Source organism: Acanthaster planci, linkage group LG05 (assembly GCF_054643075.1).
Source record: "Acanthaster planci isolate LZ-2023a linkage group LG05, COTS_SCS, whole genome shotgun sequence".
Lineage (NCBI taxonomy): Eukaryota > Metazoa > Echinodermata > Asteroidea > Valvatida > Acanthasteridae > Acanthaster > Acanthaster planci.
Genome location: NC_141781.1, coordinates 15,561,972 through 15,586,525, shown reverse-complemented (window position 1 = coordinate 15,586,525; position 24,554 = coordinate 15,561,972). Strand labels below are relative to the sequence as shown.

General features: G+C 40.2%; 2 protein-coding genes and 2 long non-coding RNA genes across 7 annotated transcripts in view; 1 reads left to right on the top strand and 3 right to left on the bottom strand.

Annotated features, from left to right (window-relative positions):
- LOC110977259 (G protein-coupled receptor 54-like) overlaps positions 1-24,554 on the top strand; it is a 158,087-nt gene that overhangs the window by 21,526 nt on the left and 112,007 nt on the right. The gene's annotated exons all lie outside the window — the stretch shown is intronic.
- The window catches only part of LOC110990465 (G protein-coupled receptor 54-like), a 218,528-nt gene that overhangs the window by 123,439 nt on the left and 70,535 nt on the right, over positions 1-24,554 (bottom strand). The window lies entirely within an intron of this gene.
- Positions 17,159-24,092, bottom strand: LOC147799103 (uncharacterized). Its single transcript, XR_015425434.1, has 2 exons — positions 23,224-24,092; positions 17,159-18,571 (listed from the first exon to the last, which is right to left on the bottom strand). It is a non-coding gene; the product is annotated as an uncharacterized LOC147799103 (long non-coding RNA).
- On the bottom strand, positions 19,383-22,212 carry LOC110977301 (uncharacterized). 2 transcript variants are annotated; one of them, XR_015425259.1, is made up of 3 exons: positions 21,765-22,212; positions 20,745-20,793; positions 19,383-20,255 (listed from the first exon to the last, which is right to left on the bottom strand). It is a non-coding gene; the product is annotated as an uncharacterized LOC110977301 (long non-coding RNA). The 2 variants fall into 2 exon arrangements; XR_002597938.2 differs by having other exon boundaries at positions 19,385-20,160; positions 21,765-22,200.

Genomic DNA, 24,554 nt, shown 5'->3' with positions numbered 1-24,554 from the left:
CCAGATAAATGCAAGTCTAAACATCCTTTGGACAATTCCGTGTGATTGAAGCACCTATGGAAACGTAGAATTTGCAGATGGTGGGGTGGCGATCTGTTTTACTGAAAAAAGTGAAAGCGTGAATTTTTTTGGGGGGGGTGTGTGCCGTAATATGGTCCAGCCATTTTGCAATGGCCGGTCTCTGAACATGCTTGCGCCTTAGACTTGAAATTTATGCTGGGAAAACAGCTCTATCGATTGCTTAAATGGGTTTGGAGAATGAAAGCTTACAAGCAAAAATTGTACAGGTAAGCGGTGTGGCAGAGCGAATAAGAAGTTTTCACTATCCTGGTTGTATATAATGACTTCAAGATGGTGTCAACACAAGCAGAATTAATGCAGAATTAATTTTTTAAAAGGACATATGGACAACAGTTGTGTATTTACTATTAAACAAGAATGACTCTTAGCGGCTTTTCTGTACAAAATTTCGATGTTAGCTAAAAAGCATGTTCAAATACACTTAAGAAATGTAGAGAAGTAACCGAATGTTCTATTTACAGTTGATATAGAAGGTAACATCCGACTGGGACTTGTGCGATAAATGCGAGGGGCTAATGTCTGTAAAATGAAAGACGTTCCACCTTGTTGTGAAGACAAGAGTAAACGTTTGAAAATACACAGTACAACTTTTAAGGTATGGTCGTGTAAGAAATACATGTTTACACCTGCCGAAGACACAACCGTATACAGCACAGAAAAGGTTACAAAAACTTTTATTCCATTAATGATACGAGTTAATATGGCTTGATCTTTTAATCTTTATTAATTTTGGTTTAAAGGGAAGTATTTCTGTAACTGCCACAAACTGGACCGTAATCTCATGTAGTATTTCTGTGGTATCATTTATATGTTCATCCGCGGCGAAATCATTCACCAGAGACTTGATGATGTGAAAGCAAGTTCACAATTTCCTGTGATCGAGAGTACCGATCGGTGTACTATACTACAAACTAATCACGTCTGGACTCTGCAGAATTCTGCATTAGTGCAAAAAGCATACCGACATTAGAAATGCCATTTTTTCAGGGACAATAAAATACTGCCACTATTAGTCCATAGGAAAGACAAGAATGCAGACACATACCAAGGAACAACTCCAGGAAGTTTGGTTTAGCTTCGTCCTCCAAGTCCATATATTAAACAAAAGTCCCATCAGATTTCAAATCAGTAAAAAAATAGTGCTTCTTTCGTATCTTTGTGTGATTTTGTAATTATTTTGATTTTTTCCCCAGTATGTTCGACTTTTTGACAAGTGATCAGTGGCGTATTTGGTTTACATTTTAGGGGCACTCCGGGGCCTTTAATTTCTGGAGGGGGCACTCAATTGGATTAGTCATGGTTGCATACTAAGGGCAAATATAACCGGATTTTTCCTTCCTCTAATTTCTGAACGGGGAAGAGCCACAGGCCGCGAGCGGGGGGGGGGCGTGCCCTATGGACACCTTACCTCAGTTACGCCACTGTACCTGATTAACTGTAGTCGCTCTCTGCTTTGCAACCGGACGTAATTACACTTTTAAAACGGCTGCACAAATGAAAGCTAACCTTCCTTCCTTCTATCTGCTTTTATATTTCTAAGAATTGCCTTCTGTGCATTCCTTCAAACACCCTCATAAATGACATGTATTTATTCAGTTTCTGTTTCTTCTTTAGAACTGATTCATCATCAGTTTTTTGTGTTACTGACGCTAAATTCCAACAGCGTGACTTGCACAGGTTTGCTATTCATAATAGTAATTCAACGAGACGTCTTAAACAGTTCATCGAACATTACACATATGAGTTACAATCAACAGAATGGTTACATCATTATGATGTACACTTCGAAACTTGATCAAATATGTTTTTCCTTCATTTTAATGGTCAGATCTCCGTTAAAAATTTTAACTAGTTATAAACCTATTAGGGTTCTATGCTTTAGCAACGCGGCAAATGGTTTCTATAAAGTAATTATCATCTTTACTTTTTATTACTTTTGTTAAGTTAATAAGTTAATCTTTCTAATCTTTCATATCTAAAATTTGCTACTTGTTATAAAGGAACATCATTAATTAAAGATCAGTTACATTGATTTTATGCAAAATGGTAATTAAACATGGAATTAGTCAGTATTACCCACATAATGACTACCGGGGCAGCTTTTCTTCGCATTTATAAAACGATCGTCATTTGGGGAATTCAGTTCCACCGCGAGAATGCTTGAAGTAAAAAAAGTGCATCTATGAGGACGGTAAACAAATCTAGCGATTTAATGATATCATAATACGGAGCTCGTTCCCAAGAGCTTCTTGACTTTGTGGCCGTAACAGGGGGCTTTATGGCACAAGAACAGAGCAAAGACGGGTAAAGTAAGCTAGATGTCATTTTCAACAAATGACCGCGGCAATCTGCCTGAAATTCATCAGGACCTTACTCCGGTTCAAATTGGGATAGTTAAACTTTACCATATAATCCAGAGTTGACATCAGCTTCAATTGTCTAATCAACATTGTCGATGTGAAAGCAATTCCAGGACGATATCATTGTCCGACTTCTTTTACTTCAGAGTGAAGTTAGAGCATAGATATCAGAAGAATAAATAGAATACATAGGAAACGCGTGCATGCAAGGGATTGCTTGTGCAGAGAATTTTCTTGCTGTGCATGGACGTGCTAAGATGTTTCGTGAATGAGGCCACGCGCAAGGACAAAATAGCAGAAGTAGCATTGAAATCCCACTGATGAAATCCCAAAAATAATAATTTGCCCAAGGAAGTCTTGTAGGTCAATTAATTTTCTGGGCCAACCTAGGTTTCATTTTGCTGGCATAAATTGATCCTAAGTTATAATATACCCAATATCATATAATATATAACAGTATGAGATGCCTAACAGAATAAAACTATGATAGCTGGGTGTTCTTTAATCTGTTAAATTCAATCTGTTAACTCGAACTTTATTTTCCGCACTAAACACATCTGGAACTTCAAGACCTGCTGAGATATTCTTTGTTGATTCTGTAAATGTTGCATAAGCCAAAAGTGACACCCTGTCCTTCCTGCAACGAATTACATCGAGCTGAAAAGAATAATACCGTATATTCTTGCATAGTCTTATTTCGCATATTATAGTGTAAGAATTATGTATAATTCAAACAATTAATTCTCGTTAACAAGAGCACTGTTAGTTCGAGTTTATGAGACAACCAAGGAAATAGGTCTTTATCCTTTGTTCTTTTTATTTCTGGTACTACAAGGTTCACATTATAACAAGGTACATCCCACAAAGTCTGAAGAATATCTTATTATTAACGAGGAACCTTATTATTCACGAGGATCGATGTATTTCAATTGCAGAAGAACTTTGCAGAGTGCAAATATTTCTACAGATTTGGTAACCCAACTTGCACTTGCCAATAGTTAACGGTATGAAAACGGGGAAGCAGGTTTGTGTGATGAAGTGATGGATTTAAGATTGTTGCTTACTGTACGTATTCGATGTCCCTGTCCACAACTTCGCAAATAGCTAGTTCTTGACAATTCACCTTCCTTGCGAACTTGTAGCTTTTGCTGAGCAGCATTCAAGCCTAGCACGAGTTAAATACAACCTCCCTTTCCAGACTGTACCTCCAATAGGAATACATTAACAAACTGTTTCAAGCAGATCAAACTGTAATTGTTGGTTCATTTTGCTGACCTTGACACTTAAAACAATGCGTTCATTGTTCGGAGTGCGGACAGTGTTCTCCACAGAGGCAACATTGACCTTGAAACTGACTGTTCCTTTTTCTGAAGCCTTTTGCTTTCTTCTAGATCACAAGCAATGCGGCCACGAATTCCTTGAGTTTTATCTAAAAAGTTCTGAAATTTCAGTATGTTGGCCTGTGTTTAACTTCAGTCTTCACTTGCTCTATACAACCGCCCGGTGATTAAACCGGTGATTGTTCAAACATGACAGGTCACTTTTCTGTTAAAAGCTCCGGTAGTCTCTGAGGATCAATGGGACGGCCGACATTATTCTCTCTTCTTCGAACTTTACAGCATTCAGTAGGGAAATATGCGATGCAAAGCCCATCATGCCGATCCCCTCAAAAGTTGGATCCCATCACTGTTAGCTTGGAGCCTTCATGAGAGGATCTTTAATGAAAATAAACCGTGCGTAATGCTGGACTTAACGCTACGTACGATACACCCGTCCATCGAGATCGCCTGTTGACGTTAGAAAAATTCACACATTTATTAAAGGCCTGGTATGTCTAAATAAGATATTGAATTTCTAAAGGAACAAAGGACTAAAGGTCTTTTGTTGTAGAGGAACGCAAGGGAACGGGAGGGCCGTTCTCACGCGTGCAAAGTGGAGAAGCTTGAACAAAAGAATGCGTTCCAGGCGTTCGTACGCGTGCGAACGGTCTCTGTATTTTTGATTCCGTCCCCAAAGCAATTTTGTTGTACACGGTACCTTTCATGCAGCAATAAAATTCTTGGAGAACTACAGAGCAAGTTAATGAACGATTACTGATGTAGCATGGAAACCCAGCTCGACTTCAAAAAGGAAGAACTGTTATAAACATGTATACACAGTCTCTGTACGCGTAACAGAGCATGTTATGTCCGGCACACGATTTTGTGTGTGACCCGCGTTTGATCCAGGCCTCAGTGAATAACTAGTGGTCCTTCAACTACTCGCCGATCGTGTGTACCCAGATTCACAATGCGGGTTCAGAGTTGCAAGGTCGACAAGTGACAAGTTGTTCTCCTTCTGGCAGTTTCAGGAGAAATACCGTGAACAGAGACGCCCCTTGTTTCTTGCCTTCATTGACCTCACCAAGGCGTTTGACTTGGTAGGCTGAAACGGCTTCTTCACCCTCTTTACCCTTTTAATCCAGTTCCAGTTTGTGGGATAATCAAGGCCCACATTTCCGACGGTCATCACGCCTCGCTGTTTCGTCTCGAGCCCGGTCATTCTTATTTGACGTGGTCTTTGCCCCCGTTGCAGCTCATTTTTTTTACTGTCAAGGACTATTTTTTTTCGCCGTCTGTGGAGGCCAGCATTTTTCACTTTAGTGTTTGCCGAGCTCTCGCCCTTGAGAACACCTTGTTTATATGAGATATTTCTTATAAGTATAAACTACATTTAGTTCCAATCAGCATTTTCTTTGTTATCATTTTTACATGCCCAGTGTAACATTCTCATTAAATCATACTTTTTTATTTGTTCTTTGTGTCAGTGAAGAATATTGAAGCCAATATTGGTTGCAGTGTTCAGGTAAACTTTATGTCGTGGTTATTTTGGTGCTTGTTGTATATATCAGTTTGGTGGTTGATAACTTACATAAGATTGAATGTTACATGTAGCTTCATCATTCTAATCAGTCTAAATCAAGCTTAAAAGAAAAGCACTAAAGCAAGAAATTAATTATCTTAACCTGCTAATAAGAATGCACATACACGGATAACGTTACTGGGCAAAAAGAAAAAAAGAACTACCTCTATTTCTGACACTCCGCCGAACGTAACTCCATTTTATAGAGTGCTGAATGGAAAAAATGCTAATATTTAGCGTCATTGATAAGGCTTAAATAAGTAAATGATTTCAAGGTCCCTTTCGTTTTGTAAAATGTCATCATTACAAACAAAAGTACAAAGCTCAACATCATCCATCTCCCAACATTTTTGGAAAAATGTGGTGCGTGCGCTGCTAGCAATCTGGCCAGAGAGGGCGCGCTTCACCAAAGCCGTTTGCAACATCAGTGATACCTTGATTGATTTTTTGTTGCATCGGAGAAAATTCAAGCTTTAGAGTGATTGCCATCCTTAATTAAATAGTTTGGAGTTTTTAGGATCGTAACTGAGCCCATGCTCAAGATGTATCAGCTTATTTTTTCATGTTGCACAAGAAAATAGTTAACTCTATACTAACCTGTTAAGTTGAATGATGAGTTTTAAGTTCTTAAATCCTGACGTTCAAGTCGCTACTTCCAATTATTCTTAGCACTAATAATATTTACAGCTGATACCCCAACAAATTCGTACTTACGAGTAATAACTCAATTCGTGGAAAGCTGGAGACTTCCCGTCAGAGTTTCTGCCTTTGCTTTCGGCTATTTTGAAAATAGTGTAGGCCCTAGTGCAGCTGTACAGATTTCCAAACGCGCAACAACTTTATAACTGATCCTCCGTTGACTGTTATTCCGCGCATCTTCTTAAGGATGGTTACCTTCATAGAAACGTCAAAAGTGTTAAGAGAACTGCTGTAAAAACCTTGTTCCCACGGTTCCGATCTTGCCTCGCCATGTTGGTTTACATCATCCCTTGCCTGATCTAATCCCTGGTAGTGTACAATTTCCTGCTATTCGGGATTATACAAATGCAGCATGGTTTGAAGGGAAGAAGTGGGAATTACTGGTCCTGAGGTGTAGATTAGCTTGACTACCTCCCCAAGCGAAGAGGTAGTCAAGCTAACCTACACCTCAGGACCAGTAATTCCCACTGTTTTCCGAAATAAACACTTCATAAATACAACACTTCATAAATATTCAAACAGAAACCTCATGTTACTTGTACTCATGGACGCCATTGTTGTTTCTCAGCTGATAAATTGCCATGTAATGATAATGGCGAGTGCAGATGTGCATAGAAACAGGGCTTCAATAGTCTGGTGCTGACATACATGTACGTTTCGGGTCTTTACTGCAATAGTTAATAGGATACAACCCCAGACTGGTTCCGTAAAGATTACATGACACAGACTACATCTTTACGAAGCAGGTTCAAGGGGGATTTTTTTTTATCCTACCAGAAAAAGATACCGCACGGCAGCGATGTGGATACTCACCGCTACGACGTCACGTGGTCGCGTATCATTTCTACTTCCCTGATGCGAGGTAGAATTGGTCAATGACGCGCTCCAATTTCCTCATGGATATTTATGAGGTGCAGTAAATTTAAATTAAGACCTTAGTCAGTATGTTTACTAGCGACGCAGATTTACGCGTGCGTGACGTGCAAGAGAATTCGATTCGTAAGTGTGACGTCACTTCAGTTTAAACCACGCCCACTGCACTGCACACAGCGTTACATGCATCGATCGTCGTTTACATGGAACCATGGAACTGGAAGTTAACATCCAACTTCAGCGATTGTCTAATGAGAGCCTGAAAATCGTGGTGCGTCCGCCTTTGTGACGAAGTCACTTACAAACCGGCTACTTGGTTGCGAGCGCGCAACTTTTGAAATGCGCGCGCGACAGACTCTACGTATTTGTTTATTCATCTTCAATAGCCAGTTAGCGTCCTTTTCATACTCTACAGGACCAGGGGCTAGTGAAGGAACGTGAAGGCAGCCCATGGAGTCGAGGTTGAAGCAGTAACCATAACCTGGCGCGTTGAAGGTCAATCAACACTGCATTTACAGCCCTTTTCAGCACTTCAGCACAGGTTTCTCGAAACTAATTGAAGTTGCCAGTGTTCTGAGGTTGGAAAATAACAATTCCTTGTCATTAAGATTGGTACCTGTGTCGAACTGTACTATTCGCCCGTCGTTGAACGCCCGAACAAGGCACTGGGAAAGGCTGATGGCTTTGGTACTGTGATTGGCTACCTCTGACCGCGAGGTTATCATTTCCTATGGGCCTCGAGCTTGACCAATAGAGGGCGCACTTTTCTTAGCAACGGTGGCTCCTCTTGCGGTACTCACCACGTTTCGCTGGATAACAAAGGCGTTTTATCACTGATTTATTGCACGGTATACCAGGTAATGCAAAGAGACTGTTCCCGAACTTTTTTTGCGCGCGCAAGAGTTTCTGGTAACAGTGAAGCGGAAACTAGACTCTTGAATATTGAGTTCAGGAGCTAAAAACTTGACGATTGAATTAGTTAGGCGCGAGAAATACATTGCGGATTTTGTGAAATAAAATATGAAAACAACAAAGCTGAGGAACTGGGGAAGGTTAAGTTGCTATCCGAATCAAAGCATGTTTTTTGATGTCACAGAATTTGTGCAGGAGGGGAAACCACAATAAAGTGCAAAGTAATACCACAGCATAGGATTTCAAACTCTCCTTTATATGAGGTTGTGTTGTCAGTAAGGCTGAAAAGAAGCAGACGTGCATGTTTTCAGACTGGGTTTAATTCTCTTTTGAGAAAAGGCAACGTAAAAAATCCCAGGAATTAATTATTTAGATATAAATTATCGATCAAAACTGTTGACAGATAAGCTAAACTTTTATTGTGTTCATCTTTTCTCTTTACATTTCCAGCAAAGTTCGAAAACCAAAAAATTACAATAATATAAATGCAAACAAATTCACACACATATACATCCATTTTACATAAGTCTTTTCGTCTACTGGTACTAATAAACATTAAGCAAATGTTTATGATTTTCATAAAAATATGAATTAATCTTATTTTAGATTCATAAATACATTCGAAAAGTTACATGAATAAAATAAATAAATCACACTTCCTCATAATGCAACATGAAAAGAAATCACGAGAGCGCGTCACAGATGTTGGTGTATTCATCACAGACAACAATGAACTAAATTTAATTAAACTTAAATGTCCTTATTGATTCAGAGATTGTAAACTGGCAAATTAAAAAATCAAATGTTCTATATCTCTACTTTGACGAGAATGGACAGATAGACTTAAAAACTCACATGCGTACTGTACCCAAACTCAGGTAACAATAGTAGTAGGGGTGAACCGGTTTCACACCTTGCCCCTCTTTTCCTACTCCAAACCAGCGTAGATTCCCCCCAAACTCGTAACCCAACTGGCACGACCTCAACGCGACCCCAACTAGCGCGGCGCTTCCAAACACAAAAACGGGGGAATTTTCCCGGGCACTTTCCAGCGCCGGAAAATAGCTCCTCTATGGAAGCGCCGGGAAAACTAAAAAAAATTTTCAACATTTTTCTAAAATCAAATGGCCCTAACTTTAGTCACTAAATTTGAATACGCTGATTTAGTAGCTGTTCACGCGAAGTGGTTAATCGTCAACGGCTACGAATCGCAACGCGATTTCATCGAGCAGGCAAAGCTAGACGTACAAAATCAAAGGCATCGCGTTTGTTTAGTGAGAAAGACCAAAACCGGAAAACAAGTTTACAAACCGAATGAAATATTTATTCCCAGTGATTTATGCTCCGCTTAAAAATTGAAAAATAAATGCATACGAGACAAATATATAAAAGGATATGATAAACCATAAAACAAAGGTGAATTATTACTTATGACGACAGACAACCAGCCGAACATCTATCCAGATTTAACTGGGTATCAAACGGAATCAAACCTAACAAAAATTGACCGCCTTCAAAAGATCGAAGAAATTAAATCGCAGGCGAAACCAGTTACAAAAAGATTAAACGGATACTTATTGCACTCGGTTACGTGGAATACAGCGTCGAAGCGATAGGCACAACTGAGTAATTACTGACCCCATAGGATTAGCGATGGAAGGTCTTGCGATCGGCGCATTTGGCGCTTACACAATGTTAAAATACGCCAGTCGCTGACAGGACCACAAAACCAAAAACTCGATCAAATCCGCGTACTTGCCGATGGTAAATTAAACACGATAGACGAATACGTCTCACGCAATTGAAGACGGCGACATATCCCAAGAAGAATTCGTACTGAATTTATCCAAGCTGAAAAAGTTTAATGAAATGAAAGAAAAATCCGCTCAAGTACGACGACAAAATTGAAGGAAAGTAAATTGAAGAGTAGAAGAATTTGAACGACAAGTCAATGAAAGAGCGGAAGTGCTAGCCAATGAAATGGCGGCAGTTTTTAGTAAAGATCTTATGAAAAAACATATACTTTTTAAACCCCTTTATTTAAAAGATGGGAGCCAACTTTAGTCAATTTTCGATCGTAGTCAATAAGGACAACTGGTTTTCAGCCGAGTTTCCCAATTTAACGCACGCGTATAAATTACCGAAAGTAACGACGGGCGAAGCGGTCAACCGTTGGGCAAGCGAACCGATTTCGTTCTACCAAAATCAATTTAATTTCGCAGTGTATTGCGCGACGACGACCTGCGGCGTAGGTTTTGATCTACCGACCGACTCCAATCCCTACGTGTCGGCTTTGTTTAACTTTCACATACATTATACCGTGAGAAAAAATATTTTGCGACTGCGTGATGCCCATTCCGAGTGACGACGTATTTGACGCGTTACACAACAATTACAATCATCGGAGATTTATAGATACTTGTCTACTGTACGACGTAGAATCAAATAAGCCCTACAAACAAACTAGAGACAAGTTATCAAACAGTTGGGCACTGCTTACTATTACGACGCCGATTATATTCCAGTCCCGGGTAAAAACTACGATCCGCACGATTTACACGTAACAAACGGCAAAAACGCGGGCTTTACTTTCATAGGTTTCCGTTGGGCAGATCTGCCAAAAGGCTTGGGTCACACGAGTACTTATATGGTCACTTGGATCTCGCAATCGGACGCGGTCACTCTGGTTTGGTGGGTTTTTATTCCTAAAATGTGGAACTACAAAGGAACGAATCGATTCGAGCTTACGTATACGCATTATTAGGCGCCCAGGCGCATACAAAGACTAGCGTTTTAGCCCCCGGCACCGGGTTAGACGCTCAAAGACAGTTTATTACAATCGTACAAAGTCTAATACATTCAGAGCCCGATCTCGAACAATATTGATTGCCAATTTCAAGATTCGCTGCAATACGCCAAAACGCCGTTAAATTTCGTAGTCGCACCGGGGTTATATCTGGTAACTTCCGACCTGGATTTACGCATCGGAACGTCTGAAGGTTACAGCAATAATTTACAAATCGCGACCAAAGACATGCAAACGATTCCTAGTCTAAATTTCAGAATCAGTTTCAGAATTCGCAGATTTTGACGATGAAGTGCCAGAAAAAGAACCAACAATTTTACCTGAGCCAATTTTACCACCTATCCCCGAAAAGAAACCGTTAGACGCGCATAACGAAGAAAAGCTGTCTTTAACAATATGAGCCATTGCTGTTGGTGGAATAGGTTTTATGCTGTATAAAGTATTAACTTAGAAAAATAAAAGGCAAATAAAACCTCCTTCTAAAATTTGAGAAGGAGTTTTAATTTATTTTTTTTTTTGCCTTGGCAAAACCCGTTTACACCTTTTGGACGTACGTCAAAAGTAAAACACCCGAGCCCACGAATAAAGTCCACACGTGTTCTGCGACCCAACCCACCACCTTACTAGCCACGTTTAATATTCACCCTAAAATACTGCCAATTATTTCCGGCAATGCCGCAAGAGCTTTCAACCGTCAATACATTTGCCTAATTCCAAATTTAATTGCCGTTTTATCCAATCTACGATTTCACCTTTTGATGGAGGCCCGGATTTTGGCCCTGGTTCAGGTCAGCACCTGGTTCAGGTTTAGGTGCTAGCGTATAATAAAATTCTAATTCTCTCGCCTAATGTAAAATCGGAATCCACGATTGCCGAAATTGTTTCTTTAATTCGATTAAGTTGCGGGCGGAGTTTATCCGTATCTTAATTGATAACTTCTATTCGACCTTTTCTCTCGATTTGTAAATCGTCTAATTGCTCCGAAAGTTCCACTCTTTTTGAGTCTGTCGTCACTTTTTCTGATTCAATTTTTACCTGTTGAATTTTATCGTCTAGTTGGTATAGCGTGCCCTGGTTACGTTAGTTCTCCTTTAACTGTTTGTAACGACTCGTCCAAGGCAGCAAGCTCGCGATAATTTAATGGATCCGCAGCTGCAGGTAATTCCTTTAGCTTAATTTTTTTCCAGGTTGAATCGTTTTTAAACTCTGACTCGCTCGTTTTATTTTTTGCCGTAGTCTGTAAATCAAAATATCTCTCATGAACCCCGTCCTCGATATCCCACATCTTTTGCGAGTTCAGCTATCGTCTCTAAATTAATCAATTGACCTGGGTTCTTTTTACTCGTTAATGAAACTCCCCGCGTTGCCCACTTTCCACTTTTTATAATTTACTGGAAAATTTTAAACAAGAAAGAAAACGCGATAAAAGATACGCCGGCTTCAAAAAATAGGTCTTCGCATTCAATTAACTTATTTCGCTTGCGAAATGATTCAGATTCCATTTATGCCGCCAAATTTTGGATTTCTAAAACCATGTCACCAATGGTGAGGTCTGATAATTGATGATCCATTCTTTTAAAATAAGGTGAATTTAACTGTACCGATACACCAAAAAACCTACCAAGCAGTTCAGCCTAGAATCCATATAAGCTCGCGAATTTTCTGGCCTGCGGCAGGTACATAGAAATCGGCTAACTTTGGCTCTGGAGGCAACGGAAACATTTGTTTACCCGTCAATTCACTGTAAGTTGGCAACGCTTCGTCCACGTTTACAAATGTCTGTTGGCTAATACGTTCTTGTTTCAAACGTTCGTTTAGAAAGTCTAGCATGTGAGAGCGATTTTGTTCCCAGGATTCTTTCGCTTGCGTCAGTTTTTCGAACGCTAGGTCGTGACGTTTGCGTTCTTCTTATGTTTACTATAGCTCCTTCGACCATGATTAAAGCGCTCTCCATTTTATTTTATAATATTTTAAATGAACCAAGAATTTTCAAAGTTGTTTTATAGCCCGCAGGTTTACTGGAAAGACGAAAGCGCCCTCGATCATTTGGTACAAAAGACCGGTGCAGACAAGGTCAGTATTAGAAACTTGTTAAAAAGCAGGCAATTTGGCAAATTTAGTTACCCACACCCGAATATGTACCCAGGCCAATGACATTACAATCGGATACTTGCCTTGGGATCGCGTAAATCATAAAATGTACAAGTACGCGTTATGAATCGTAGATGTCGGTTCGCGTTATAAAGAAGCAGAACCATTGACCAGTAAAACGGCCAAACAAGCGTCAGAAGCTGTCAGGAAAATTTACAAGAGGCCGCCGCTGACTTGGCCTAAGGTTATAATGGTAGACTCGGGATCGGAATTTAAAGGGAGTTTTAAAAGTTGATGACAAAAAATAAAGTAGAAATTCAGGTGGGAGAACCAGGCGTTCACAGGTCGTCAAACGATTTAATTCAACTTTAGCCGAGCCGGTTATTCGGCCATCAATACGAGCAAGAAATGTTAAACGTAGGTCTTCGTAACGTGGAATGGGTGAAACGCTTGCCGCGGGTCATCTTTAAACGAGGAAAAAATGCATTTAATTGACAAAGAGCTTGCAAACGCCGTCATAAAACAAACGCCCACGGCGCCTGTAAAAAGCGAGTCGCGTGAACTTGACTCAGATGTATTAGTGCGGTAACTTTATTACCTGAGTGAACAAGAGGGTGGGACCGTCAGAAGGGCAACCGATCCCGTTTGGTCCGTAGACGTTAACCAAATTGACAAACGCACCAGTCAATTTAAACGAGTAAATGGCAGGCGGGTAAACACGGGACCTACTTTGTATTATTATTAAACGAGCCAAAAAGAAGTTTTGTCAAAGAACAGCTTCAAGTTGTATCCGAGGATACCGAATTACCGCCCGCTAAATAATGCCCGCGGGCTAAAGTTTTAATGTCGTCTGATAATACGTAACGCTTTGTGTCTAACGGCGAGAGACCTAATTTATTCTGCGAAACTGTGAATATCTGATGTTTATCAGATCTGAATAATTGCTGCTTATTAAAATGCTGCGTTTTTTCAAATACGGTGTTTTTGTACATTTCATGCGACAACCGTTTTTGAGTTACTACTTTTGTCACGCCCTTTGCCTTTTTCAGATTTTGCCGATCCGTTAGAATCAAGTACATTTTGGGGCGTATGCAAATGGCCTCTGAAACTGTTTGGCCTACAAATTCGTCTTTCATTTTGTCGATGACTTTTGTATGTTTTGGGGTCGTAAAGTTTATGATCCTGTCGATAGTTACTTAAGTCGATAAATTCCGCTTTTTGCGTAGGTATTTCGTTAAATTTCTCGTTTGAATTTGAACGAGTAAAGAATCGGTATCTGTATAAAGTAAGCTTATTTTGTCGCCGAAATACGCTTTTAAAGTGTTATAATAGAAATCGTACATTAAAGCTTTGGATAGGTCGAGTACGTTTACGCCGCAGTAAATGGGTTTATCGAACTGCGTTTTTATGCGGTACATCTCAACTCATCTTTCAGCGTCTTGTGAGTCTCTCAATAAGTGCCCGTCCATTCAGAAGCGCACACTTGGTATTTTGGCGATATAACTTTTCATCCAGGGCGCCTGTTTAAACGACATTTGGTGTTTAAAGTCGATACGAGTTTATCTACCAAAGTAATTCGCTCGCCGTTTAATATTTAATCTTTTGGGTATTCTGAGAGCCATTCATTCGGGTTCGATATATTTTCTGGTGCTAGTGGGAAATCGTTATGTTTGTCGTGAAAATGTCTCGGATAATCTAACGTCACTTCGAGTATATATCCTTTTGACGCTCTTGGATAAATTTTTGAAATATACTCCGGGGTAAATTTGGTCACGTCCTGAATCCACCTGAAATGTTTTAACGGTTAAGACTGACTCATGGCCCAGCCGTATAAATTGTTATCTTCTAAATACATGATATATGACGTCGGTTTCTCGGAGTCATAATCTTTTAATTCGAGATTATTCGCTTTGGAGTAGCACTTTGCACCCATGCCAGAAATGCCGCCTCTTTTGGCTCATTCAAAGAATAGATGCTTATCGATATTTGTCAATAGTTCCAATTCGATGCCGGAGTGTTTTAGCAACGCGTCCCAAGATAATCCACGCGAGGTATAATAATTTGCCGGGTCGTGGCCGTAATTTACTTTACACACTTTCAGGAAATTTTCAAATACGCCCGCTAGTAATAGTGCGTCCGTTTCGACGTATAAATCGTGGTAGCCCCCGAGATTACGACATTTAAAAGTTTGCCACACGTCTTGGGCCCGAGAATATTCTTCCTCAGTAACAGACGCCTGCCTAAACGAACTGTAAAAAGCAGTCGAGGAGGCAATTGCATTTGTTCAAAATTTATTAAACGAGTCTATGTATTCGTAAGGGTAAATTCCCCTTTCTAATAGCATGTCGGTGCTATTTGGAAATCTTTCCCGAAGTAGGTTGAAATCGTCGGGTGAACAGTTTTTAACTAGCCTACCGAGCGACTTGGCAATGAAATGAAACGAGTCTAGAAATCTGAGTTGATCAAAGCTAAACGAAATGTAATTCTTGGTATTTTAGTGATGACTTTAATTTTACTTCCGTTAAACGCTGCAAAATTAAATGCGCGTCATATTTTTCCAAATTATGTAAAATCCGTAGGACGGGAGTTTGATTTGGGACTACTCTTAACTTTGAGTATGTCTCGAGCCCAGTGCACGCGCCATCGAATCTGATAACCGCTTAAGAATAGCTGCACGCTTTGTGAACTTGCGTTTTGACCGTGTTTTTGTACGTGTTGGCGGTAAGTGTTCTAAAACAGGCTCAAAATCCGCATAAATTATAAATGGGGCGTCTTGCATGTTTTTTATTATTTTCAAACGTGAGAATATTTTTCCCTTTGACGGGCATTTCAACCTTGCATGCCGTTGTGTCAATTCCTTGGCAGTCTGCTTGATGTCTGGCGAGTCTTTCTTCAGTTTGAAAGTGTGACAGGCATTTGAAACACTAATATTTCTTGTGGCCATGTTTATCAATATCGCCCATCAATCGTGAAAAGCTTTAAACCAACAACAATGACTCGTTTCGCCTTGAGTAAAATAAAGTAAATTAATGGCCTCTTTTTCGCTTTTGGTCTTGTAGAGCACGTAAGTGCCTTCTTTTTGGGTATAGCCAAATACACTGATGGCTAATTTATTCTGTGATTCGATTCGTTGAATTTGTGATGCAGGTGTCGGAAATTTACGTTTGTGAAATTTAAGCCGTCTTCTTTAGTGTAGGTAGGCGGTCTGTCCTCGTGTATACATTTTGGGTTTTTTCCAAATGATGCTTGACATTGTCTTAATATAATTTTAAAACTGCTTGCAACGCTCAGGGAATGCACTCTTGAGCTTTTTTATTTTTAACGTTGACAATAGCAGTTTTGGCCGCTAAATATTTTGGGAGTGGAATATAGGTTGCTACGACTGGATTATACTTTACCACGTTGATAAAAAAGGTGTGTACTTTATCAAACACCCAACCTGAGCCTAGCTGCTCGTGAGCTTCCACGTCTTCTAAATGCTGTGCAATGTGCTGGCTTAACGCTTCTTTAATTCCTATTTTATAGAAGACCGCGTTATTTTTACTCGTAAATGTAATAATACCGAGTTTAGATTCTGCTCCAAGTTTTTCCATTTCGAACTGAATTTTGATGGCTGTTTGTAATTTGGAAGAGCCAATTTCCTTAAACTCGGCAAGTGCTTTGTTTCGATACACGTTCTCTAAAAATCGAAAAAATGAATCAGGTCGTCTGCGTAGAAATTAGGCACCAGTTCCCAATTTCTGTAATCGTCCCTGAATCGCCTTATTCTCCGAATATCCACTTTTTCAATCGCTTGCGGCTTAATGTACGCTTTGATCGCAGTGATTAACTCCGCTCGTAATATTCTTCCTTTTACGCCCGTTGCTGTAAATTCTGTGTTATTGTCTTGGACTGTCTGTAAGAGTTGACGATATGACCGGCGAATGAGATTTCTAAATTGCCGTTGAATGTCTTGAATCGCTTTTACTAGCTCCGGCTTTGTGTGACCGGAGGGTGCCGGTAATGGGATGTTGTACTGCCTGACAAAGTCCGCTAAAAACGATTTTTTTCAATTGCCTAAAGTCTGATAATACCGGGCGGCCCCGTGGTTTGGGTTCTCTATTCATGTCTCTATTTATATATAGGTTTTTAAATTGAATCTAATTTTTCCTAGGGCACCCTGACGAGAGCTGTTTTTCCGGTGGTGGAAAGTCCCCAGGAAAAGTCCCGCGTTTGTGTGTTTGGAAGCGTCGCGCCAATTGGGTCGCGTAGAGGTCGCGCCTGTTGGGGGAAGTCCGCGCTGGTTTGGAGTAGGAAAAGAGGGGCAAGGTGTGAAACCGGCGCACCCCTACGACTACGATGTATGTCACAGGAGTTAAAGTATGCATTCTGTTTTTGGTCTCCCAAACAATCGGTTACTGTAAACGTGCCATTCAATCCTACTTTCATCCAGACATCAATTTCTAAGGTACAGAATTTCTATTTTGAATAGTTTCTCCCTGAATTGTTGACAGTGGGTTCTCCTTAAGAGACGGCATCGATGTCAAGTACTTTTCAAGGTCTTTGTTAAATCTGCAGAGAATACATAGATGTACGTGATAATGCATTATTTACTATGATTGTAATGCTTCTCTTACTTTCTTTTCTGCATTACAACTTTCTTAACGGAAAAATACAGAAATTAGGGGTGCATTTTGATTCAATATAACTGTGAATTTTAGACAGAAAAACAACTCCACTGAAAATAATTGTAATAATAATAAAACTCATTGCATAAGAAACAACAGAAGAAAATTCTCTAGACTCTCTTACCCGTTGACTTTGTTAGAACCAGCGTGAACATTCCTTTGTTCACCTGTGGTTAAGGAAACTTGGGGAAAATGCTCCTTTTTCTCCAACAAGGATAACCCCTTCGAGCTGGATTTTTGAAGACGATTTCCCCGACTGTTCCTCTTGATTTTGACACGGATAACTTTGACCCCAAAATGCCTATGAAACTGTTTTTCAGAGAGTGGAAAACATTGTGTGGACGTGTGCGAGACCACACAATGCCATCATTCCCTACATTATATGAACCTCTTACATTATGTATGCCACGCCTGCACACCTGTCAGGTCATGGATTTTGTCCATCCGTGCCATGCCGCCCATGAAAGCCATGTGTGCACTTGAGGTGTTCCAGCACGGTATCTGGTTCAACGCACTGGTCTTTTGTCTCTGTGTGTCCAATGCAGGGTTCTTCGTGGAAAGATGTCTAGGTACTAGCCTCGGTGCCAGTCACATACACGGACGTATATAAAAAAAAAACCTGGACTTGCAACGCCTTTGTATGAAAAAGAAGCCAACCAGCGGCCATTTTACCGAGCCGAATACAAAGGCGTGGGTTGGCTCCCTACAATTGACGTCAGGAAGAACAAAGGCGGGCATTACCAGGAAAGCTTTGTATTCGGCTCGGTAAAATGGCTGCGAGTGGATTCAATGACTCTATAAGCTGATTAAGGGCATTGCGAGTCCAGATTTTATTATACACGTCCGTGGTCACATAGCATAACATAGCATGGACAGCAGTACATGCATGAGCTCCTGGGCCAGTGCAGGTGTATGTATCCTGTTCAGGAAAATTGACTTGAATTTGTCTGTGCACATGCACTTTCTCAGTTCTCTGCTTTGGAATCAGCTGGCCTGAGATGTAGTTGTGATCAGCAGATACTACTGGAGTCTGTACAGGTAACTGCGTCTTATATTCGCTGATTTCCTTACTGTAGTCACCTCCTGTGTTCAGGGTGAGTTTGTTACACTTCTTCCCGTCCTCAAAATGGCAAGCACACGTTCTGTTAGATTGACCTGATTTCCATGGGCAGCCGTCACGCCTGTACATGAATTTTATAGAATAAAAACCAAATTCAGGGATAACTTTAGAAAGCATGTGAGAAATGATGATCAAATGCCTAATGTCAACTGAGTTTTTTTAGTTGGATTGAAAATGTCAACAACTTGATAACTAAATGTTGATCGACCAATCACGCAAAAATCGTGCAATCATAAGTAGTAGCATCCATCAGAACTCAGAAACTGTCCCTAATAGGAAAAGGTCACGTATGATTAATATGAATTATGAGTATGAATGAGAATAGGGTTAAACGTGGAGCACAAGTTGACCTTTGGTAGGGGTATAACAATGGGTGAGGGGTAAAATTACGGTACGGGTTGACCTTTACTGTATAGGGTGAATATTGGATATATGAATATGAATATTGGGTTCAAAATTTTCCGGTTAGAAGTCTGGACGTAAACAAAGGGATTAAAGTCCTTAATCCCTACACAACAGTCCGCCGGTAACAGTGAGGCTCCAAAAGTAATTAAGAAGTAGGAATTGATAATCTCTACACAATAGACAGTTCATGCCGCCGGTAAATGCGAGGGATAATCCCTAGATAATGGACTGTATGTAGTGGCTGAGCTGTGTCGGCAGACTATTATGTTAATGATTACACTGTGTACATTGGATGTGAGCGTTGGTCTGACTTAACCTTTGGACACTAAGGAAGAGAGGGCGCCCACATGCTAGCGGTCTTGGGTTTGACTTACTATGGCTACCGAGATTTGATCGACACGGGAAGAAGACTCTGTTGTCACTAGTTGAATTTTTGAATCCTTTGAACTAGAGTTCTTTACGTCCCGTTACCCAGTACATGTATACGTTTGGCCTTTTCATTGCCGGGGGAAGTAAACGCCAAACCTATACAGTCCAATGAGATTACCAATAAGATTTTTAAACTTGATAGATTTTTATTGAGCAAATTTGAACAATAAAAAGAGCATTATTTATAAAATGAAAAGAGCAATAAAAAGAACAATTTGAGCAATAAACAGAGCACTTTGAACAATAAAAACAGCAATTTATACATTAAAAAGACTAATTTATACAATAAAAAGACCAATTGAAAAATATGAAGTTTATTTTGAACAATAAAAATAAAAGATCCGTTTGAGCAATGAAAAGATCAATTTACACCACCAAAAAATCAATTTGAACAATAAAAAGAACAATTTGAACAATGAAAAGAGTAACAAAACGAGTAAAAGAGCAATTTGAACAATAAAACAATGAGAAAATAAAAAGTGAAATATGTAAATCAGAAGCAGTAAATACGTGTATATTTAGGATACATGGAACGCTTTCACTTGTTTCGTGTCATTTAAAGGTCATCCTTTGCAGAGTCAACATGAATGGTATTTATACAGCCAAACCCTATGCTCGTCACCAGTGTGACAAATGCTTCGGACGGAAGTTTAATCTATATCCATATCATTCATTAATATCCATGCTGAGGAGGAATCAGACATGAATGAAGCTGACGGAAACTTGGATTCTGTTGAGGAGGTCGATGACGAAACCTCGAATGAAGACATTTCAGATTTGGAAGACATGCCGCCGACCAAGATTGGCTGGCAGAAGCTAGAGATCAAGGCAGGCAGAAAGCAAACAGAAAGGCCCTCTGGGCAGTCAAACAAGACGTTTTCTACAACTATAAGGAGTTCCTGTCAAGTTACCTATATTTGAAGGAAAATGAAACCCACAAGGACATTGTGGATTATCTCATGGAAAACTTGATAAAGGCATGAACGTCAACAAAGCCTGGTAATCACCCTTGTAGTAATTATTAAAACTACTAAGATACTTTTTGTAAAAGAATCAATGATGAACAACGGGAAATAAAATGGTACCAGTACAAACCTACCAGAAACCAATATATGAAGTCCACTGAATTTGTTTTGTGTTATACTTATCGGTATGATTATCGAATAATGATTTTCAGGTCGGATGGTGGCCGGAACTTCTGCATCATATTCCACAGCACAACGAATAAATTTACCCCTTTGCTACTGTAACCTGGAAATTTGTCCCGCTAACTTAGTACATAAGACTTTGGGAAAGTAACAAGATCTGAAGACACCTGGTTCAGGAAGACTGGGTCGCGATTTATTTGGAAGGTCAGGACAAAGTTAAAAAATGAAAAAAATAGAAATGTGATGACAAACCAACACAGTGCCACAAGTGGATTACTCGAGTGACCAATCAGGCACAAACCTATCAATCAAAACAAAAAGAAATGACGAAAATTAAATATATGTACACAGTAATTCAATGTGGAAGATGTGGGATAAAATATAGTACAGGTACATATCAAATCATCTATAAAGAACAAAAGACAGGGTCTCCTCAAAAAATGAGTGTTCCAAAATAAACTGGCCATCACGCACCTAGAGCATTACCTCTGTACTGAATACATGTACATGAATACCAACTAGTACCTGAATCATACACAATGTAAAACACTTTATAAGGTAGTCACTCAGTTTAAGGCCACATGGTCACTGACCAGACAGGGTAATAAATCCTCTTATCCTGACACACTGTCATGAATATTCATAAGTAGCCAGCACAAGCCAGAACTGTTTATTGGTAAAGTAGACTGGCCGAGGAACTTCTGTCTTCACTAACTACATGTAAACTAACATACATGCACCTCACACTCAGCCAATGGCTATAAACTACAGTGCAGACTGTGTGAGTCAAATCCTTTGTTTTGCACCACATGGTCTAAAGCTGAATTCCCTCACAGCTTTTACACATTAGAAATGCAATTAACTTGAAATTCTAAAATTTTAGAGGACCACTCTACATCTTAATTTAGTATCACAGTGCTAGGAATTCTAGTTAAGGAACACTTGTAAGAGCATAGATAAATCTATGGATAGTATGGAGGATCAGCTAATGGTGGGCTCTGAACATGACTTTCTTTATACAAGATTAAACAAAATCACATTAGAATTACATTTTAGTCTGAATGACGAAGTAAAACTTCTAATGCTGCTTCCAAGACAAAACGAAGTGTGCGAAATGGAAGAAATTTACAGAAGACTATGCCAAACTTTCATGCTCCAACCTTCCCTGCCTCAGAAACTTCAAAAGAACCTTTGCCAAAATTACAAACTAACTTTGTTTGACACTAAAACTACTGACTTACAATACAAATATCAAATTACGGCAAAACTCACCCCAGCTGCAACTGGTGACAAGAGCAGAAAAGTGCAAATGTGGGAAGGCTGAAGAGAGCTGTGAGTGGTAATGCTCGCTCTTCAGTAGCACGCACCAGTCTGAACAATTAACTGCAGGAAGCTCGATGAGCAATGCTAAACTATAAGGTGATACGGGGTACCAGACAAGTTGCTGACTAAACTAAGGAAGCTTGTAAAAGAAAATGTGTCATGTAAAAAACATTCAAATCTCCCTTCCACACTACGTATTAAAAATTCCCAACTGACGTCATGCCACCCCCAGAATTCTATTTTATTTTTATATAAGGCTGTATTTTACATTTAGGTTCCGCAATAAAGAACGACAGTAACGCTCCGCTCTAACTGAGCGGGACTGAACACGTATACATGTACTGGGTAAAGGGACATAAAAAAAACTCTAGTTCATAGGATTAAAAAATTCAACTAGGGACAACAGTCTTCTTCCCGTATCGATCAAATCTCGGCAGCCATAGTAAGTCAAAACCAAGACTGCTAGCATGTGGGCGCCCTCTCCTCCTTAGTGTCCAAAGGTTAAGTCAGACCAACGCTCACTTCCAACGTACACAATGTAATCATTAACATAATAGTCTGCCGACACAGCTCAGCCACTATATACAGCCATTATCTAGGTATTATCCCTCGCATTAACCGGCGACACGAACTGTCTATTGTGTAGGAATTGTCGATTCCTACTTCCTAATTACTTTTGGAGCCTCACTGTCGACCCACGGACTGTTGTGTAGGGACTAAGGACTTTAATTCCTTTGTTTACGTCCAGACTTCCAGCCGGGGCTATGGGTCTCTTGTGTTGGGGAAAAATTTTAAGAGTTAGGGTCAAACTGTGCCGAAAATTTTGAACCCACTATGTTCATATTCATATATCCAATATTCACCCTATACAGTAAATGTCAACCCGTACCGTACTTTTACCCCTCACACATTGTTATACCCCTACCAAAGGTCAACTTGTGCTCCACGTTTAACCCTATCCTCATTCATATTCATAATTCATATTTATCATATGTGACCTTTTCCTATTTCTTTAGAAAAGGTCACATTGTGCTCAACAGCCCCCCACTACTCTAACATCAGTGCTGACCCCCAAAATTTCATTATTTTTAAGAGAAAGACACAATATCCAAAATCTGAGTTCCAAGTGTAACTTTTAGCAACTATATAAAATACCATTTTTATCAAGTCACATGTTATTGCTTTCTGATTACTTAAGTAAAGGGAAGAATTGCTGGTGGCCGTAGGCCTACACCACAGAACTTAGGGCTAGGCCTACTGTACCTCCAAAACTTTGGGTCCGACGTCCGCCCCGCTCCGAACGTGGAAGCAGGGTGGACTTCGGACCCCACAGTTCTGGGGTTAGGCTGGGCCTATATGGAACTTTTCCCGCTTAAATAATTACACTAAAGCCTAGACTGCTACTAACCTGACCCAACCTTCCTGACACGGTGATCGATATAGTTGCAATTGCCTACTCCAAAGGCGTATTTTGCTTCGTTCGCCATGAACATGATGATGAGCCATTCGCCTTCTCCAAACTGACCCCTCGAAAGCTAGCCCCAGACTGGGGGCCAGTCTACTGGACTTCCCTCCATATCATAGCCCCACAGCGGTCCATTCAAAAAGTGAAGACTCAGCGAAAATGACTTTTATGAAACCCCTTTTGCATGTATCAATATTCTGATGTACATGTATTACTTTGGGCGATTTCCACTATGTAGAAATCCGTGAAATTTTTGTTTCGATTTGGGCCATTCGTTTACTACAGCGATAACTCCCGATCGCTGACCGATGCCAAACACAGTCGGGATCTGCTCGGTCTGGGAACTAGACAGCGTTATTACGTAGATCCATAAAGCATAACATTGCAAAATAATGAACGTTGACGAATGATGAACCGAAATGCATACGATACTTGGGATCGAGTGTGAACTAGTTGCCAGACAGCTTGGCATGTCCGGAGCGCACATCATTCTCTCGTCCAATCCCCATTTCATACGATGATGACGCGCACCCTTGAAAATACCCGACGGCTGTTGTTTTCGAAACATTCATTGCATTCATGCATACACACGGCTTCATTACGAGTGATACACAGTCGTTGATAAAACAGCAGTTCGGATTACCGTCTCTAACGCTGTCTGGTTACCAAACAAAACAGATCCCGACTGTGTTTGGCATCAAGCAGCGATCGGGAGTTAATCGCTGTAGTAAACGAATGGCCGCATGTTGGAAATCGCCTGAAGTAATATATAAGAATATTGATGGGGTGAGTGATCCATACACGCAAAAGGGGTTTCATAGAAGGCATTTTCGCAGAGTCCCCACCTTTTGAATTGACCGCTGTGGGGCTTAGGATACGAAGGTATACAGTAGACTGGCCCCCAGTCTGGGGCTAGCCTAGAGCCTGAGAATGCACGTACGGACACTAAAAATAAAAGAATTTTTATTTATTATAGTTTTTGAAGAGCTCAAACTTAGGACACGTACTTCAGCATGAAGGCAAGGCGAGCATGCGTGCTAGGATCCCAGCGCGTCGCGTCAGTCATGCATACATGCATCAAACAAGATGGCGATCGATTGAGTACTGCGGACCACCTGGCTCTGTTCAACCGATGAGGGGGTATTTCTAGTCGAGGTGGATAAGAGAAGCGTTATTTGCCCAAAGTTTTCGGTTCGCCAATGGCATTGCTTTAACAAAATGTCGGCTTATATGATAAAAACATGGCCTTGATACAATCACGGTAATTTATCCTG